The 21,085-nt window shown below is 31.7% G+C and overlaps 1 long non-coding RNA gene across 1 annotated transcript; it reads left to right on the top strand.

Moving 5' to 3' along the window:
• Window positions 1-1,829: 1,829 nt before the first annotated feature.
• On the top strand, window positions 1,830-18,154 carry LOC134473945 (uncharacterized). Its single transcript, XR_010044451.1, has 3 exons — window positions 1,830-1,940; window positions 8,628-8,715; window positions 18,089-18,154. It is a non-coding gene; the product is annotated as an uncharacterized LOC134473945 (long non-coding RNA).
• The last annotated feature ends 2,931 nt before the right edge of the window (window positions 18,155-21,085 follow it).

A 21,085-nucleotide genomic window follows, 5' to 3' on the forward strand; every position in this document is an offset into this window, starting at 1 on the left:
AGAGAGGGTGAAGTGTGAGCTAAAGGTAATGCATTTTTTCCAGGAAAAAAAAAAAAAAAAGGGATGTAAAATTTTATGAACCATTATGTTTCTGAGTGACAGGTATTTAATCTCCCAATGATTATGTTCTGATTCTTCCATTTAAATATGTTGTATGTATTGAATTGAAAGTTGGTAACAATTTGCCAAAACAAAGCAAAACAAAACTACAGGTTTATAATGCTCAAAAAGACAAAGAAAAATTCACTTTAATTTTATAGTACTATGTTCAGATAGACTTTATGAAAAAACATAAAATTTTGCTCTTTATTAGTACTGATCTTTTATATTTTGTAAAAAGGCATGTTTATCATTAGATGAATGTGAATTCTCAGAAATGTGTATTCAGTCAAGTGACTTAGAAGTATTTAAAATTTCAAATATTCTTTTCAATATATAAACCACAGGATTGTGATGTGTACATCAGTTTGTATACATGATAAGTGAAAGACATTAATTATATATATATATATATATATATATATATATATATATATATATTAAAATATTCTATTCAATGAAATATGGCTTAATGTAGTTCATAATTTTCCAGATTATTTTAAAAGATGTTTATCTTTTGGGTGTCTGTAGATATTCATTTTTATATCTTTATACATGACTATTTTTATTCAAAAATGTATCTTACTTTCAGAACACTTTAATGGGTAGTGTGCAATTTGATAACTTTCTTTTTCATTTCACTGAAGCTCCTAATTGTTATAATGTCCAGCAGGTCTCCCTAACAATAAAAGATGGATGCGCATTATGAGTTAAACAAATAATTACTATGTTTGTAATGGTGATACAAACCAGCCTATTCTGTCTACAGAGACAAAAATTGAGGCTTTACTGTTTAAATTATGGAATAAGCTAATAATGTTCAAGACATAAATTAAATCATTAGAAATAAAATATTTTCAGTCTTCACAAAAAGAGACAAGCCAGCTCTTACGCATCATTGCTATTACAGACCTTCACTCCTAAGCGACTTCTTTCATTTTAAGAAAATATATGCTTCAGACCTCCTCAACTCTTTCAGTTTCTTAACATGACTGATTACCACGGGCAACTTTTACTACTTAAATAGTGCTGCATTTGTGGAATGACTCAACTTTGTGGTGATGTCTATCAGTATGACAGAGTCTATCTGTTAATTTTATGTTAAAAAGTTTTACGTACGTAATCATAAAATGTCTGCAACAATTGCCATTTTTGCATTTATTTGTCTTTAGAAAGACAAATTCAAGACCCATAAAAAATATTTCAGAACTGCCCCCTCTATATTATACCTTAAAAAAGAGATTGTAAACATTTTTTTTTTCTTTTGAATGTTTGAGAATATTCATTCAAAGTAGTTCAATTTGAGATGTGGTTGGTTCTTAATTTAATTTCTTTAACGCATATAGGAAATTTCAGATTATTGTTTTATCCTTCCAGTTAATGTTTGGTAGTTTTAACTTTCAGCGAATCAGTTAATTGAATCGTGATATAAAATGTTCAAGAACAGAAGCTCAGAGCCTTCTCTTTTTGTGTCAGTTTACTTTTCATTGCTGACAAATAATTTAAATGAGAAGAAACTTGTATGTCACATTTTCAGAGAATTCAGTCTATGATAAGCTGGCTACAGGCAGAAATATCCTGAAAGAAGAGAATGGCTGAGGAAAGCTGCTCATCTCATTGAATCCAGGAAGCAGTGTGAAAGAGAGTCAGGGAAATGTCACCTAATTCAAAGCCAACTTGCTGGTGACCCACTTCCTCCAATTAGTTCTAATCCTCTAGCAGCCCTTGCAGCTCCCTTGGTATTCAGCTGCCTCTCTGGAGCCCTGTCTGAACATGGCCATACTGGAATTAAGCCTTCAACATGTGATTCTTCAGGGCTGCTTCAGATCTAAACCATAAAGGTATCCTAGTAAATTTCTATGAGTCAAAAATCTTTGCCTATATTTTTAATGTTGGTAAATCTGCCCATCTGTTAACTTGGCTACTTTACTTGGCTTTTTGTTTGGCTAGATGCCTGTTAATTTCATTTCATTTATCTTATCAAAGGATGAGCTTTCGGTTTGCTAACATTCTCTATTGCTTTCAGTGTCATTGATTTTTCTTTTTGCTCTTTTACAAAATTAATTTTTGCTACATGCTTTATGATAAATTTGCTACACTCAACCTTGTCGGATGAAGGCTTAGAAAGTTGAAGGCACAGAAAGTTGAAGGCATATATTTCTTTTTCTTGAAATTTTAATCGTAACTATCTGGATTTAACTCCAGGGTTTATCTGGAATTTTCACTGTAACTTCATTTCTGTAATACATTGAAAAAATATACTTGTTTTCAATTTATCTAAAATGTTCTTATAGTAAAAATGGGAAAATTGTTTCAAGCTCTGTGTGTATCATAGAAGCTAAATTTTCATTTTTCTTTGAATTAAAGTTGAGCTTGTGTCAAGGTTTATGATAATATTCTAGAAATGTCTTCCAAAAATACTATTAATATAAAGCATATTGAGGTTGGTAGTAAAGGGAGTTTATATACAAAATTCTAAATGAAAATCTAACTTCTGAAAATTAGATAGCAATCTATATTTTATTGAAAGATAGTTATGAGTAGATAGAACCTAGAGCTGTGCAAGGTAGCACAGGCTGTAATTCTAACACTTGAAAAACTGAGGTAGGAAGATTTTTTTGATCTTGACTGTGATGTAACCATTTCTTGATAAGTGTAATCATTTTCATTAATGCTTTCTTTGCATATGATACTTTGGAATCATCAGATATATTATGGCCTATATTGCTAATGTTAAAAATATTGATTCAAATAAAGTTTGGTGTTTTCTGTGCTTTTATTTTCTGCTTCATCATTTATTAGAAAATATTTATTAAAACCTAGGTTACATTTAATGTATTTCTGGTAATTAATACTAGATGCTAGGAAGACAAATGCTGATTAATTGTGGCTTTTTAAAATTTATCTGTCTGTTTAAATTTCTGTCTAGTTTCTTACTGCCATTAGTAGGTCAGGTGGTGTGATCTTATAATTAACACCTATTAATGACTGGAGGACAAGAATATAAGAGAATGATTTGATCAATCAGTTTTTAAACAACAAATAGTTTAAAAGTATAGACCTCATCTCTTTTTTTTCCTTGACTAATTAGGGTAAAATCTTAAGGCAGACTATTAAGATGATCATTTTTTTGTTATTATTTTACTTACTTGGAAAAAATTCTTTAGTCCTTTCTCTTCATTTTTTTTTCAGTTACTATTCACCAAGCCATAAATTTAACTTTTAAATAGTGAGATGCAATCTTGTAGAATGTCAGTGCATAATTGCAGGTCATTGGGTGGCATCTTGATAGAAAATAATTACTTTTAGGTAAATTTAGGACATGATTTCTATATTTTTAATAAAAGAAGTATGTAGTTTAAACTACAATTTACATTTACTTTTAAACAAATATAAGAAACCCCTTATGTTGGTTATGTTAAATATCATGTCTATAAATGATGGGCAATAAACATAAATATTTACATACTAAGCAATTCATCATAATCCTTCATGCGCACTAAGGGTTTTTTGTGCATTAGCTTACTGAAACCTTTACTATCTTATGACTTAGGCATATCTACTGGCTTAATTTTGTAGATCAGAAATCTATGTCTGCTTAATATAATTAACTTCCCCCAAATAATGAAGAAAACAAACGTTTGATCCATGATTTCCACCCAAGCACTGTGATTCAAAATCCTCATTTTAATCATTACCTGACTGCCTCCCAATATTTCATTGATAATGTCCCATTGAAAGCATAATGGAAGGTAACTTGCAGCACGATGTTTGGCTGATAAGTTTTATGGCAACTTTTGTGCCACATTTTAGCATAGTCACACCCTCAGGAACTATTGTCTTTTAGGACCATTTTTATTCTGTATTAAATAGATTCTGTCCTCTGTAGGACTTGATACTGATCTTGAACTGTGTTTTATTTTTCTAGAACTGCATAAAACCCATACAGTTACAACTTTACAGGAAATAAATTCCTTGTTTAGAGTTTCCCAAAATATGGGCTATAACATAATAGTCAATAGAACTATCCTGAGACAAATAAATTAATGAATGAGTATACAATTATCATTTGGAATGTATATATATATATATTTTTAACTTAGATCTTATAATAATGTGTGCAAATACTGTATATATATATACTTTTGAAGACAATTTGAGATGTACCTTACATACATTAAGCATAGAAGAATGTTCCTCTCAACGTTATTAAAGCCTTCTGTATACATGTCCTGGATTTTATCCCTTCATTTACATAAATACTTACTATTCTGAATCTAGTTTTATTATTCCCATATATTTCTTATGTTATGCATATGTATGCATTCACTGTTTAACAATCTATGCTTTTTTACTATTTAATAAATTTTGTAAATAAAATAATGTGACTTTTTTACACTAAATGTAATATATTTTATTCTCAAATATTTCTAAGATCTATCCAATTTATACACATCTGTTCATATTATACACTGTTTAGAAATATCAAATGCATCAAATGCATTTGTCCAAATCTTGAAAACATATATTTATTTTACTTCTCATATTTAAACAATATTTTAAAAGCTTATTTTTGAGTAGAATTAAATAAATATTGTACTAGCAAAAAAATGATGTGATACAATTCTTTTTACACCAAAAGAGTCACAGATACTTCTGTAACAAAAATATTTAACGAGAGAAAAGCTTCAAGTTATTATTTCATTAAAAGTCTGCATGACACAGAACCTTTCAGAAGTGAAGACCATCCCCTCCTCTCCCACAGGCCTTGTTTTTATGCTTAGGTTCTCTAAAAAACCAAGTACAAATGTGACTGAACACAGGGTGTGATCTAAGGTAATAGACTGGGTTCAAGGGGAAGCAAGAGTTGCTCATATTTTCCTGAACTTTCCCTGTACTGTCTCTTTCTGCTGGGTAAAAGACAAGATCCCTCCAAGATGAGGTTCTTCAGGGTATAATGGAGATAATGAACATTTCAGTTTTATTTTGTTGCTTTTCTGTAGGAATGTTGTAGGTGCTATAGCATCCTCTCTTCCATATGAAAAGGAATGCTGACTTATGTGACTCTTTTCTGGGGAGAAGAAGGGATGGAAGATCAGAAAAGAGGGCAACACTACATCTGATACCTTGTCTTCTCTATTCAAAGGCCTCAACATGTCAAAATGATAGTTTGTAATATTGTTTGAATTACCCTTTGAAATTATTTCTCTTACAATTTAATCAAAATAATTCACAAGCTTTATCACTCATCTATTATAGGTATATTTTCATAGAAAAATTTTTTATGCTCTAAGAATAGATAAAACAGTTTTCCCCTAAAGTTTTCTTTTAACTAAACTTAAACTCTTAGCATTTTAACATAGTGTCTGTGCCTATTAAACACCCCACCGATAACAGAGGTCAGATAAAAACAATTTTTGATAGTTAATGGTTAATGACTTTAGTTAATTTTAACACTTATTCATTCTTTATATTTTTTAACCTTTTATTCATGAAGCTCATATATTCAGTAGTTTATAGTAATAACTGCAATTAAAATTGTCAAGTTAGTTTTTGCATAAATGGTTTCCTTGGGTGGCTGTCATTTAAGTACCTTTGTTTTGTTTGGAGGGTAAGTTTTTAAAATATTTATAGCTTTGTTCTTCAAAGCATTACTACTGAGACAACACAGGGTCATTTTTAATTAAAAAAAACCAAATGTGAAGCCACCGATCAAGAACTATGCTATAGTCTTATACAGAAACTACCTATGAATGACCCAAAAATTTGAGACAAAGCATATCCAAAAAAAATGAAGAAAAAGCATTAATATTGTTTAAGGATAAAAACTTCCAAAATGCTAAGGATACATGAGAACTCTTTCAGTGGATTCAAAGATTAAATAAAATATTAGAGTTATTGATTTTTACTTTGATATCATTTGCTACACCTCATTTTGTGGTTCTCTACTGAACTACCTGGATCTTAGTCCAAGTTCACTAGGAGGTTTAGGAGCTTCTTCTCAGCAGTGTTACCAGGAGTATTTTCGATATAATCACTGAATCTTTTGTTGAGGTGAGGGGCAGAATAATGGCCACCTGACAATGCCTACATCCTCATCCTTGCAACTTGTCATTTTGCACAACAAATGAGAATTATCAGAGGTAATGAAAATTAAAAATCTACTAATGATAATTGGGAGAATATCCTGCATTGGATATATAATGATTCAGAAAACAGCCCAATTAAGCTGTCTTTGAAAATACTGACCGAAGCCCTGAGTGAAAGCATGTGAACAATCTCTAGAAGCTGGAAAGACAGAGAAAGCCTCTTCCTGGGGGCCTTTGTAATGTAACACATGATAATTTTAGCCCAATGAGACTGTTTGTCAACCTACCAAATTTCATATATTTAAAGTGGTGGATTTGAGTAGTTTTATCCTCTAAGTGTTTGAACACATTTTATGATAACAAGTATAAAACAATAGAGGTAATGTAGCTCACATTTTATTGGAAAGACAACCCCTGCTCTTAACTTCTGTCCTATCTTCCTAAACCTAGAGCATTTATTTGCAATTATAGCATCATGTCTTATGGTTCCTTATCAACTATCATCTTATAATCTCATAGCAAGCTCACATATGTTAGCTGAAGAAAAGAAAGTTTAATATTCTCACTCAAATTCAGCATTTGGAAAGGATGTTTACTTTTAATTTATCTCAGGCCAAATTTTCTGTTGAAGTCTTTTCCATCCAATTCGATAACTCTGCAAATTCAATTTTCAGTTTAGGAGAAAATGGTCAGTATTTTAGCTCTCATGGAATGTTCTCCACTTCTTCATTATTATTATAACAGCCATACATATACTAATATTATCAATGAAAAGTTGTTTGACTGCTCAATTTGATTATATGTATTATATAGAGTTTTTTGTTTTTAATCTCTTAGAGACATTCAAATATTTTCTGTGTACCTACAACTGTACCTAATAAGGATATCAGCCATCTCATTCAGCCTCAAGGTTTACTAGATTCACTAAAGAGTTCTTATATACTTTCTTCAGGAACTTTCCATGATGCCTAGGAAAATCATATCAGCAAATAGGAAAACATATGTAGAGTTCAGAATACATTCTACCTGGTATAAGAGGCCATAATTTTTCTTACTAGTGCTATCAACCTCTGAATTCCCAGAACTGTGGAGCCTCCTTGCCTGTCTGAACTTGGAGAACATGGGAGTCCTTGATAGATTCAAAACACAACATGTTATTTAGGTTTCCCCAAATCCATTTTAGTGCTTGGATTGAATAAGTTGACCACTGGGAAAAAAAATACCCCTTTAATGTCTTTCTCTCACTGAGCTTACTGACTGTCCTGTGAACTCTTTGACTGAATAGCAATGTTTTATCTAAATTCCCAATTACTTACTAGGACACTGGATATCATATTCTCTTGATCACTCTTGATCTTGTGTTTCTGACTCTAACAGTAGGCAATTAGCTCACATAGTTCAAAAATTATAACACAAATTAGAACAAACATAAACAGCAACATTCATTAAACTACATTGGAAAAATACATTCTATTTTATTTTACCTTGTTCTTAGAGGACAAAATCACCAAACCTTCTTTTAATGTATTTTTACCATCATAAGTGATCGGAGGTTTTTCTAGACAGGAATAGGAAATAAAAACTATGAAACCTCATGTTCATTTTAAATTTGGCTATTCCTGTAACATTTATTATTTTTGTATGAACCGCCCTGTAGCTATGAAAATGGTTTTTCATTTAAAAACAGCTAGTAATCAGGAACTGATTTTATGATTGAATGCATTAGGAAACAGTTTCATTAGTATAATTACAGGACTGTGGATCATAGCCTTAGGATATTTTCTTTTTTCAAAGAAGATAGTATCCTCAGGAAGTTAATATATGTACTAAATAATCATATTAAAAATGTGTTGTGATATTAGTGTTTTTATTTTTATTTTTTTCATTTTATTCATCTTACAGTTTTCTTTAGTGTGTAATTAATGAAATATCAAACAAGATTTTTAAAATAGTAACAGTAAGGGAAATGCAATATTTAAAATAGGTAAGAAAATTAAACAATTGAGAAAATCCTATAGTACATCATTATTATTATTCTTTTTCTTGAACCATAAATACCACTTAAGTTTTTTATTTTAAGCCAATAAATAGAGCTGTTTTCTGACAGCAGAGATTTATGGATATAGATGTCATAGGATTCTTTCCTCTAAACAGTGTCAAAGTTCTTTTGATTTATTTTTATACAGGACATTGAATTCAAGGCATTGAAACTGAGCTACAAGCTACATCTTTAACTCTTCTTTTTTTTTTATTTTGAGACTGTCTCACTAAATCAATAAATAGCCAAGGCCAGGCAGGGTGAACGTGAGCCTTTCAGCGCTTCTGAGAGCCAAGATGACAGTTGCACACTGTCACCTGGAACGCTGTCTGAAAATTTTCTTTTACAATTCTCAAGGGATATTGTCGTAGATTAACTAATGATCAACTTGTAATCCCCAGATGAAATGAATCAGCGTGGTTCTGGGAATGGAAGGCCCATCTCAGGATTGTTGCCAACAGCATGAGAAGAGAAGTGGAAGAGAAGATGGTATGTAATGGATTGTCCTAGAGAAGCAAGTCCCCTTGGTTTTCCTGATATGAACTCTCTCCTTGTCATCATCAAAGGAGCTCAAGTAGTTGCTGTCACTGAGCATACTGTGGTTCATTTGGGGGTAGTTCTGGTCCTTACCTTGAATGTCAGTTCCTAGCTCCATTGCAGTCTCCTCAGCCTGCTGGCTGCTGGAACATAACCTTTTTCCCACTGGCACAGACTTTCTAGCTTCCACCAGTGACCTTTGGGCCTTCCCAGTGCAGATCCTTGATATAGACTTGCATGAGATGTTGTCTTGGGCTCTTGGCCTCCAGTTGGACTCATGGAGGGCATCACCATGGGCTTCAGGTCTGCACCCGCAATACTGTGGGACATTGCCATGGTATCCAGGCCCTGAGCTACATTCTTTGGGTCTCAAGCATGTGAAAAGATCTCCTATACTCTTTTGCATTTAACTCTTTGGGTGAATATTATAAAATAATCCTATTAATTATGTGCCTTGTATTAAACTTTCTCCTTTTAATATCTGACCACAGCAAACATTTTAATAATTACTAGAAGAAATCTGTACTTTTTTCTTTACAACTAATTAAATAACACTTTAAGAACTTAATGGAAAATGCATTATTTTCAAGAATTCTTAGTGATTTTCATGAACAAACACAAAACATAAACACTTAAGTATTAAAATTTCAACATTGCTGAAGAATGGAGGGATATTAGACAACACCAGAAGTGAGAGATTAATCTATAGCATCCATTTCATTATTAGTTACACCTATACAGAGAATGTTAAACAAGGTAAAATATAAGAATCAGTCATCCTCAAAAAGTAAATGCCTGTGATGTAATTTGGAAATGATAAACAAAGATAACAAAATGAAAATAGCAGTTGTGTACTTCTATACAAAATAAATATGGGAATAAATGAACATATCTTTACTCTCAATTAGAACAACATAGAAGGACAAAATCACGTTCACCAATCTTATCTACAAGCAGATTCTATAATTCCATTTTATAAATGCATTCCAAGTCTTCTGTCTTATGTTTACTACCTACACGTACTTAGATAACATTATATTTAGTTATGGTACTAACATAGCTCACCAACCAGAATATTTTTATCAAGAAATAGGGATCTTCACGATAATATAAATGCAAGGCAAAGTACAAAAAATAATGTATCAAAATGATCTGAGAAGTTTCCTTGGTACAAAGTATAAGGGAATTTCACTTAATTCTGTCAAAATTAATATAAAGCTGTATTTAATGTATACCAGTTGTGTTATTTTATTTTCTTTAATGCTTCTGAAGCTGAGATGTGTTTTCCAATCACAATACCTTTCATAAATTATGATATTCAAGTTCTTGCTCATCCAACTGTCTCTCATTTGTCCTATATGTATATATCAGTAGCTGTGAGATAAACATTTTTGTTAAATAGCAGTTTATTTTCATGTTAGTCATATAGATAAACTTTGAATCGTAAAAACCATACATTTCTACTGAGTCTGTCTTGTACTATTAAAAATATAACTAGACAATTTAGTAGGAACACAATGAAAACTTACAGGATAAGAGCAGGATAAGAGCAGGGACTCTAAATAAGGTAATCTGTAGTGTATAATGGCACTGCATTATTGCCATTATTACATTATGGAGTTGGCAAAACACTCCATAAAAAATATTGATAACAACAGTTATTTCTACGTATTATTGAAGATTAGGAGGCACATTAAAATACTTAACAGAGACTATATACTCAAATAAATGTAGATTATTTTACTGCTGATTAGGGTCAATGGAGAATTTGACTCAATTAATAAAATTATTAATATCTTTCAGTAATGCACCCATTTAATCAACGGAGTTTTTTTATATTTTAAAATTACAGGAGCTGAGCTATAGTATATCCTCAGCTTCTCTAAAAATAAAATAAAATAAGGAATCCAAACTGAAAAGCAAGCATAAGTAAACTTTAATGATAATACAGTTATAACAACTATACTTGTATAAAAGTAGCCTAAAAACTACAATAATGTTAATGACATTTTAGCTCCAATTATCTAAACTTCTCATATTGAGCTAAATGTGTGTTCAAACTATTATTTAATAAAAATACATGTTATTTTTAAAGTACAGTATACAATATTTTAGTTTTCCAATGTTACCTTGAATTTTACTTTAATGTCTAGCCTTTTATGATTTCTCCATTTTGTGTAACATGTAAGATGTGCCAAAGTTATTTCTAGTAATTTTTTATTCCACTTAAGGAAACTCATTAGTCTTTTCCAGATGTTTACTACTTAAGCACAACATTTTCAGTGACGTGTGTGGGAGCATTTTTACTTTATGGAGAGTTTCAAATATTTTTAAGCTTTCAGAAATCAGTTTAAACACTTCCTCATTTTTGCATTTCTAATGAGAAAATTAATTGGGTTTATTCAAAATACTTCAAAAGCAAACACTCTGAGTAATTAAGGAAAATAATATGAATCAAAAAACATACAAAATATTTCCTTCTTAATGTAAAATAAAATTTATTTTGCTAATGCTCAGAGATCAATGGTTTTGTTAGACAAATTTAGCTTTTAATCGTAATGGGTTTCTACATTTATTTATTTTGATATTTGGTGTGCTGATTATATACTTATAAAAGTGCTGCTTCAAATTGTTAGTCAGCTATCACTAAAATACCCAAAAACTTATTTTTATTCAAATGTATGTGTGTACCAAACATAATATGTAAAAGTCACGATTTCAAAATGTTCTTTAGATTTGTGCCATGATAATACTTTAAAGAGTTCAATTTATCTTGGAGAACCAACAGCACACCATCTTCCCCACCAGTTTTGTTTCTATGTTGTTGGCAGCAATCCTCAGGTGGGCCTTCCATACCTAGAACTGTGCTGATTCAATTCAGCTGGGGGTTACAAGTTGACTATTAGTTAATCCACCAGTCTGGCTAAAAGTCATGTGTTGTTATGAAAAAATGTATTGCAGACTGCAGCTACTGAAAGACATTATGTAATAAAAAAAATTGAATCCAAAACAAATAAAGACCATGGCTTCCATTGGTAAAATGCTATCTAAAACTTTTTTATAAAAATTAATATTCTTACTAATATTTAGGGCAGTGTTGAATTCAACTAAGATCCCTCCAAATAACTTATTTTTTAAAATCAAAGTAACAGAGTTGGTTTGCAACACAGAAATAACGTTTGAAAGTCCAAGGTGTTACCTGTGTACCTATGCCTCAATGCAACGTCAACTTTAAAATGTGATATCATTCTGGGAAAAGCTATTTTTTAACCCTGCCCAATAAATCCATTTTTCCTTATCTCTAATGTAAATATAAAATATGCAAATAAAATGAGTGTGTATTTGTAGCAGAAAATGAAAATAAAAGGAAGTCGTATGGTAATAGTAGAACAAAATAACATCCAATGTAATGTGCAGCACAATAACCACCCTTCTATGTTTCAGAGATTTTTCTTCTGAGCTAAGCAGGTGGTCAGCCTTTTAGTAAAAATTGTTTTTGCCATTTATTAGAAATTAAATATGCTCAAGCTGAATTTAGTTAATATTATCCATTGATAGCTATTAGACAAAATATGTAAATGTCTTTTCTAGTTATCCATGCTCTCTATTGATAAACAACACATTTATAAAGTAAACTTATTTTTTTTATTGTTGTATTTGTGGTACTTGTAGTCTAAATATTTTAGCAGTTCTCAGTACATCAATATAAACTGAAGCCATGTACTCAGTACAGAGATACATTGGGTTCAATCCCTAGTATCACTAAACATAGTGAAAATAAATATGCTTTCAATGTTATGAAATAAAATATACATCATGGATCCATTTAATTTTTTCATCATTAAATTTTTATTGTCTGTTTTATTGGTGCCTGTTGTAGTCAGGGGTTGTACACAGAGAACAACTAGGATTAGGATGGGAGTTCATAATATTTTTATAATGGTCAACAGAAGTTAACACAAGAAAATGCAGGAAATCTATCTGCAACACCAAAGACACAGATTATTTAGCCAAGAGTCTAAACCCTATGGCAATGTCCCACATGAGTCCAGATAAAAACCCAGAGCTCAGAACAATGCCTTCCACTAGTCCAACTGGAGGTCCAGAGACCACAAGGACTCACAGCAGTCTCTTTTATGGATCCATGCTGGTTCGACCCAAGGGTCAGCAGTGAAAGCCAGAAAGTCTATGCCTGCAGGATGAAGGAGCTGTGCTAGTGGGACGAGGGTTCTACGCTGGAGCCGAGAACTCACATTCACAACAAAGAGCAGGGCTAGCCTGAAAGGCACCACAGCTGTCCTCAGCAACATGAAGATCCCGAGCTCCGACGACAAGCACAGTTAGGTACGTGCCAGGAAGCAGTGTGAGGAGTTCATCCTGGAGATCAAGCAGCATGTCTTCCCCTCCGGAGCTGGGAAGTGATGCTCAATGTGAAGACCAAAGCTTCTCCAGGAGAACCAACAGCTCAGACAGCAACTCGTAGGAGAATCCATAATGCCTCCTTAACACCTCAACCCTCTCTCAACACCTTTCTTCTTCTCCACCTATTTATCCTGGCAACCCTCCTTAGGTGGAGCATCTTCTTTCAATGCATGCTGATGTAATCCAGCTGGCGTTAAGTTGACCACCAGTTCTCAAACCATAACAGTGCCATTTTAAAATCTTATTTATTTCATGTTAAATGTTTATATATATATATATATATATATATATATATATATATATTCCATATTTTTCTTGTCCTTTTAAAAAGTGATTTGATTTCTTTAAAACTTTGGCTTTTAATTAAAAAATCTTGTATTATTAATCTATCTAAATTCATAATTCTTTTCTTTTAATGATGTAATTCCTTTTATATAAGTTTATTGTATTGAAAAATATCCCCTATTTTTATTTAGTGATAAATTGTTCTGTTTTGAAATTGTTTTCCTTTTAAAATTATGGTTCTCATTTTCCTTAAATACTGACATTTCTATAAATATTTCTCTGAATTAGAATCTGAACGTCTCCAAGAGTAGAAACAGGAACCCAAGTGAGGGATAATCTCTAATTGTTCATCTACCATGAAAATCACAGAATCAGGATTCTACTGCTGCCGGAGTAGCAAAGGACCCAGAGCTGTAGTCAGTTTACTTGTGTAGTTAATGGGAAGAGACAGTTCTTTCTAGCAACTCTTAGCCCCCAGGAGTACTCTTCTGTTTCTGTATCCCAGGGAAGACAGAGTTTACCCTGTGTTGAAGTGACTTATTGTGTCACTGTACAAATTTTGAAGAAGTTCTTATTCTTTTAGCTTTTGTGTCTGTGGTTTCCCTTATTGAGTTCTGGTATTTCTCCAGGCTCTGTTCTGATCATCTTTCTAGCTCTGGACTAAAAATTGGTTAAGTGTCCTAGGTTTATTAAAAAAAAAAAATATTAAGAACTAACCTTGTTTGAGAATGGAGTAGATTAGGTAAGAGAAACAATTGCCAAGCCTTTGTATATCTGGGTTGTGCTGCCAGAAGATAACAGACTAACCTGGTATTCTTTGTACTCAGTGAGACTAGACACTGCATGCAGGCTTGAGAGAAAACAATTTTCACATCGTATAAGAGGAAAGATTATTATAACAATAGTTAATTTTTCATTTATAAAACCTGTTAATAATTTTGTTTCCTCTGATTTTACTATCAATATAAACTAACCTTTTCCCTACATTCCAAAAATCCTTTATTATTTGACAGAATCATTTTCTGCTAAATTCTTTCTATAATTTTTAACTGAACAGATATGGGAAAGGTATATCATGCTCTAAATTATTTTACTTTGATTTTCAAATCCCTTAAAATAATAGAAAATTGCTTTTTTATTATTAAAACTATATGTTCAAGTACTGAGAAAAAGATATAGACATATTAAGAAAATGAGCTGAAGTATAATTAAAGTTTTAAAATATTTTAAGAGCAATACTGAGCATAACAAAGAACTTATTGTATTTGCTTTAGGAACTAAATATCTAAACAAGTAAAATTTATAGATACAAGTTCTTCCAATTATGTTTTCTAATAGTAATTTTGAAATGTATTTCCTTAATTTCTTAATCTTACATATAAGTGGCAGATACACAATAAAGAGAACTATGTGAAGGTGTAATGGGTTACAACCTTAAATACCAGTAGAACTAGTGATTTGGACTTGACCAATAAAATGGAGGTCACAGACTGACACTCTCTCAACTAGGTTAAATTATATGGTTATGTTTTATGGCAATTTGACATATCACTTCATTCTTTAATTTATATGAAGTTCTACGTTAGCAATTAGAGCTGGACAGCCTATCTCATTGGTCTTCAAGAAGAAAAAGTACTTTATGAACTTTTTTGTATGATTTCCTTAAATGAGTATGTAGCTTCAGTTTATTTTGCCCAAGACTACTGTAATGTATTTTTACGTGGAGAAACATAAATCTCATTTAAGTAACTTGAGTGATTCTGTAAGAAACATTTTACTGCAATCTTATTAGTTAACTTAAAATCTATTAATAGCACGGGACAATTAACAAAACATAAATTGTGAAATGAATTATACAGCAAAAGGAAAGTTTCAAGCAGAGAAGTCTTAGATACTATAAAACTGAAAAAGTGGAGCTCCACTTTGTTCTGTGACTAACTATTCGGATTCAGTGTTCCTTGCTGTGCTCTGACCCCTGACCCAGTATAAAAGGAGCAAATGTTTGGAAAGTTGTATGCCGGTCACTGCCTGTGAGTTTTCCTTTTATTAAATCCCCATAGAAGATAGATTAACTCACAAAAGAGCTGACTAGTGTGTAAGCAAAAGACACAAAAGACCACTGCTACAGCAAGAAGATTATTTAACCTGTAGTCAATAGAAAAAGTTAGAGGAGGAAAAGCCTTTTCTTTTCCTTTCCTAATGATCCTGCAGGTTCTACTTTTCACATACAATAAGAAATCTAGAGATAAAGTTGGGGGGATTATCTACAAAACCCATCAGGGATTCAGGTGTTTTTGCTTCATGCTCTAATCTCCTTAGTACATAAATTTAGTTCTTTTATTTGCAAAATTACACATCTGTTCTGAATTCTAGGCAAAATAAAAAATAGGAAGGATTGAAAAGAACAAAAACCAAATGCCAGCTGAACAAGGCACGTAAGGGGCTTCCCATTCAAATATCTCCTTGTGTCTTTTGAGGGTAGGATGCAAAAGTTTCCTGTTGCTACCCTGCTTGGTAGGGAGCTGTAAATCTGAGCACCTCAACATAAAAAGACATTATCACCTCAGACACAAATATGATTCTGTTAAGAGGAAAGGTTGAAAGATGATAGACAATCTCCTGGCTGAAACATCTAAATTCCATATTTGTTTCTCTGTATAATAAGGTGTTGAACTAGAAGCATCTAAAGACTCCCTTACCTCTAAAAGACTGTCATATAAATGTATGATGTCAAGTGCATTATTTATCTAGTAGAGAAAAATGAAGAAGAAAATGAGTAGCTGTAATTTTGAATGACTATAATTGAATTCACTTCCTTTTTATTTCTCTTTTTGGTACTTTGACAACTAACACTTTCCTGCCAGTCTCCATTCACTTATTTAATTCAGCAAATCTTGTTTATCTGATAAATGTTACTTTCTTATTACAATATCCCTATTTGAATGATTCGTTTGATACCACTCCAGATTGTTCAGCAGAGAGAACACAGTACTTCTCCAGCAATAGTTTTACATCATCAGCAATATTTTAATCTACAGTCTTCACCTAGTTATTATTGTCCCTTTCTCGTAGCACCTCTAGAAAATTTCTCCTTGCCAAAGCCTAAAATCGCAATACATTTTCTACATTCATTATTAATATGCTTTATTATCCTTTCTTCTCGCTCGTGATCACCTGGAAAACACACTAAACATAACTTGACTCCTTACTTCCCTTCGGCCTGTATTTTCCTAAACTGACAATGTGGCTGGGGAACTTTATTACCCTCCTTTCCAGACTTTTAGAATTTACTTAGCATATTTCCCTTGTCAGTTGTCTTACAATGATTATTTCAAGCCGTTCCTTCTGTAAGTAAATCTTTAACTACTTTGCAGTTTCAATTGATTACCCAACATCTTATTTTCCTAAGAAAGGGAAATTAACACTGTCCACAAGTGTGCTTCTCTTAAACTCTAAATTTTATTTCATTGAGAACTTTGAGAGATGTTCTAAAGATCTAAAAGACTTCAGTAACTCCATACTCAAAGACCTCTGGCCCTTATCATTTAAATAGCTGTCACTATTGCACACTAGGTTCTAAATGGACAAACAGTAACTCTATTCCTGCTCTCTGATTATTAATTATTGCTAATTCTGCTTTTGGCATCTTTTGTTTTCCCTGAGACTTGCCAAGTTAATTTTGTTTTACAATAGTCTTCTACACATACCCTTAAGTCTGAAGCATTTGTTATCCAAGTCTCAATATTAAAAGTTACTTTTTATAAAGCCTTATGAAAATGAACTTTCTCAGGGGTCCTGCATAGCAATGAAAATGATTCTTCCTCTGCTTAGCATTTGTAGTCCATCATATGCCATCATTGTTCTTCGAAGTTATACCATTGCCTACAATGGTATACTTTTTAATTTTCTTTCTCAACAGACTGGAAGCTCTATTGCAGGGAGGGCTTATTTTCTCATATTCTTTAGTATGAAGGTTGCATATTTGGCACTTAATAAATGTTTGTCAAAATATTGTCAATAACAACAAGGACTATTCAATGTCTAAAAAGATTAGTCCCAGTAATATATCAATTCATTTAATTTTAAAAACTAATGTTGACCTGTTTTGCACCTGAGAAATTGAGATTTAGAGAAATAAATTATTTATCCTTTATCACATGTAATAACAAATTAATAATCTCATCCTTAGAAAAATATCATCATAAATTTTCAAATATGAAAACTAGATCTTTCTCCACTGGGTCAGTGAAACGCAGAAGCAAAATGATGGACCAGATCATTCTAGTACATGAACCTAATAAGGACTTCTACCAGAAGTCTGAAGAGAAGAGAGTGATTTTGAAACATAGAGGAGTCTTAACAGAAAAACAGCTCAGAAATATTCAATGGGATTTCCCTTTGTGCATGGACAGCCAGAAAAACTAGCTGTAAATATATTAACATTTAATTTTCCTATAATAAGATATGTTGTAACTATCCTCCATTTCTTCCAAAACTTATAAGGAAATTTTACATTTTTTAAACTTCTGTTAGTGGTGACCAAAGGAATTACAAGTGTGTCCTAACAAATTTAATATTAGAAAGTAAGAGAGAAATATTTATTCTTCTCATCCTGCAGGTCTGAAGTTTAAATCCAGGGAGAGACAAACTGCGCAATATGTCCCAGGAGGGCAGCTTTCTTGGATTTTCATGAGAACAAGCAAATGCCTGAGGTGATGAAACTAACTGCAGCCAAAGCGATTTTACAGCAGATACAGAAATTCTTCAATTTCAGTAATTACAAATGCATGCATTCCAGTGAGGGTACAAGGTAGCCTCACTATTTAATACAAAAAGCCCTATCAAATCCAGTCTATACTGCACTGTCTACTTAATGTAAACATGGAAAAGGGCTGATAACATTTACAATTCAAGCAATTTTATTTAAAAGAGCAATTATGGTTCATGATTTCTGTTATTTCTGTCTGAAAAAAGTGAACTTAATTATCAAAGTTTTGGCAATGCAACAATTTATACTGGCATATAGGAAATAGCAATTTGAAAATAGAAAATAACAGACGTGAAATGATAGGTTTTCAGATGGTTGCAATTTCTTGAAAAAATCTATGAAAATAGAAATGACAATATGTGAATTTTAGAACAAAATAATGTTTCTTTTAAAAATATTAAATTAAAAGCACTATCTATAGGCTAATTATTAATATTATATAAATATAAGAATAATTTTCAAGTATGTTTGGAACATATATTAATAATTTTTTAGAGAGTTGTCCAAAGCAATATTATTTTGTATTGTTTTAAAACATGGACCAAGCATATTTTCCTTTATTTTTCCTTATCTTCTGTTCCTTAGGTTTTGGTTTTCAGAGCCAAAAGAATAAAATAAAAATAAAAATGACATTGCCTTACAGAGCAAAGGAAAAAATGGTGAGTAGAATTAACTTTAAGTAGCTCTGGGAACCATACACTAACAAATGCTATTTTAATCATTGAGATAGTTTAATTATTATTACTTTTGATAATAAATAACAATTTATGTTGATATGTGGCTTGTAAAGCATCACTGGATTTATTTGCCAACTGTAGATCTTAATGGGACTGAGTATTATATATTGCTCTATGCCACCATTTCTCCAAATTATGAGACATTGCTCTGGTCAAGGTTAAAATAAGTGAATTTTTAAAAAAAAATATCAATTTGTGGAAAAAACACTACACAATTCTTCCCTTTAGAATAAAAGCATAGCTGAACATGTTAATGCATGCCTGCAATTCCAGCACTTTGGGAGCCTGCGACAGGAGGATTGCAAATTTGAACCAATCCATGGCAATTTAAAATGATCCTATTGCAAAACAAACAAACAAACAAATGAAAAGAGGCTAAAGACGTTACCCATTGTGAAGACCCTAGGTCTAACTTGCCAGGGTAGACAAAAATAAAAACATAGGTAAATATATATCATGTAAAATAAACTTATTTGTCCTAGGCTAGAAATGCTTGTTTAACATTATCAAACTCATTAATTTCTTTGGGAGTTTATTCTCTGACACTAATTTTAAAAGGTTTTGTGACTCACAGTGGAAGAGTTGAGCTCTGTGCCATGGTGATTTAATTTCAGTATCATATCTTCAGTTACAGTTTATGAGCTAGAACCTATTGATGGTTCTATTTAACTATTTTCAGTATTATAACAAAATACAAGAACCTGGACAACTTTATGAAGTCAAGAGTCACAGTTTCAGATGCCGAAAGTGTGAGATCAGGTGACTTCATTGGTTTGGCCTCTGGTCAGTCTAGTGGCAGATAATGACAATATCCTATCAGGAGCATATATGGGAGAAAGGCATATATCTCATCAGGCAGAGAGCTAGTGTTTTCGTAATCGAAATCAAGGTTTCAAGAACATGTCTTCCTGTGAGAGCTGCTTGGGTGGTCCTTTGAAAACTACCTTAGTTCTTTCCAAGGGTTGCTCGCCTAATGACCACTGACATCAACCTTCAAATGTCTGAATCTTTGGGAGGAAAAATACACATTCAACCAACAGGAACCGTGTTTTACGAAAACCACATTATCTCCAAGTGTATATAACACGGACTCTATTTAACAGAATAAAACAAAAACTATTTAGGAAGCCTCCATAATTTATTTAATATGTCACAGAAAATCACTGATACCCAGAAATCCATTCTTTTTCAGTTTAAAGAAGATTCTCAAAATACAAAGTATCTATGTATTTCCTAAAAGCTGCTTTTGTCTTATAGTTCACAAATTTTGTCAACTACTTTTATTACTTCATGGATAATCTTCTAATAATTCTAATAATGCATTATTATTAGGAAAATAGTCATTCTATTTGATGTCATCTATTTCATGTCATATGTACAGACCATGGAAATATAAAAAAGAAATTTAATAAGTTATTTTTAAATTTCAATTTTAATCAGTTATGTGTTGACAAATTGCAAGTTTATATAATTATGGATTCCAAAATAATATTTTGGTACAATGATTCAACTGGATCAAAATCAGCTTTGACTTTTAAAAATATTAAAATAAGAAAATATTTTTAGTGATCAGTGCATACAATAAATGTCCCTGATTCTTTCTTTCTAAAGTTCAGTGCAATTGTTTCCAACTTTTATTTCATTAAATAAAAATAATCCTACTTAATCTTTTATTAATTAGACAAATTGAGTGACTTTTTGCAAAGTTACTAAGATTCAGTTTGCCACTGAATGTAGACCATTATTAGTCATGTACTTACTGATGGTCTTTAAAGTGATTTTTTATAGAAAATCAATTCTAGGGAATAGGTCTTATTGTTCAAAATGTTTAAAATTTAAGACAGATTTGTTTTATAACCTGAAGGTTAAATGAAAGGCCTATGTTGAGAATGATGGAGTAAACTGTCCTTAGTTATCTAGTAATGACTTAAAAATATTCATTTTCATAAGAATAGTAAAATCAAAATGGCTACAAGAAACAAGGATATCCATCATTCCCCATCTTGAATTGGAAGCTAAATTAAATTATTGAGCAATTACATATATTTATTAGCTGATATCAGGAAAATAAAATTGACAGTTTCAGGAAGAAACTTAGTACTTCAAATTT

Source organism: Cavia porcellus, unplaced genomic scaffold (assembly GCF_034190915.1).
Source record: "Cavia porcellus strain 051 isolate PalLab524CR breed Dunkin Hartley unplaced genomic scaffold, mCavPor4.1 scaffold_29, whole genome shotgun sequence".
NCBI lineage: Eukaryota > Metazoa > Chordata > Mammalia > Rodentia > Caviidae > Cavia > Cavia porcellus.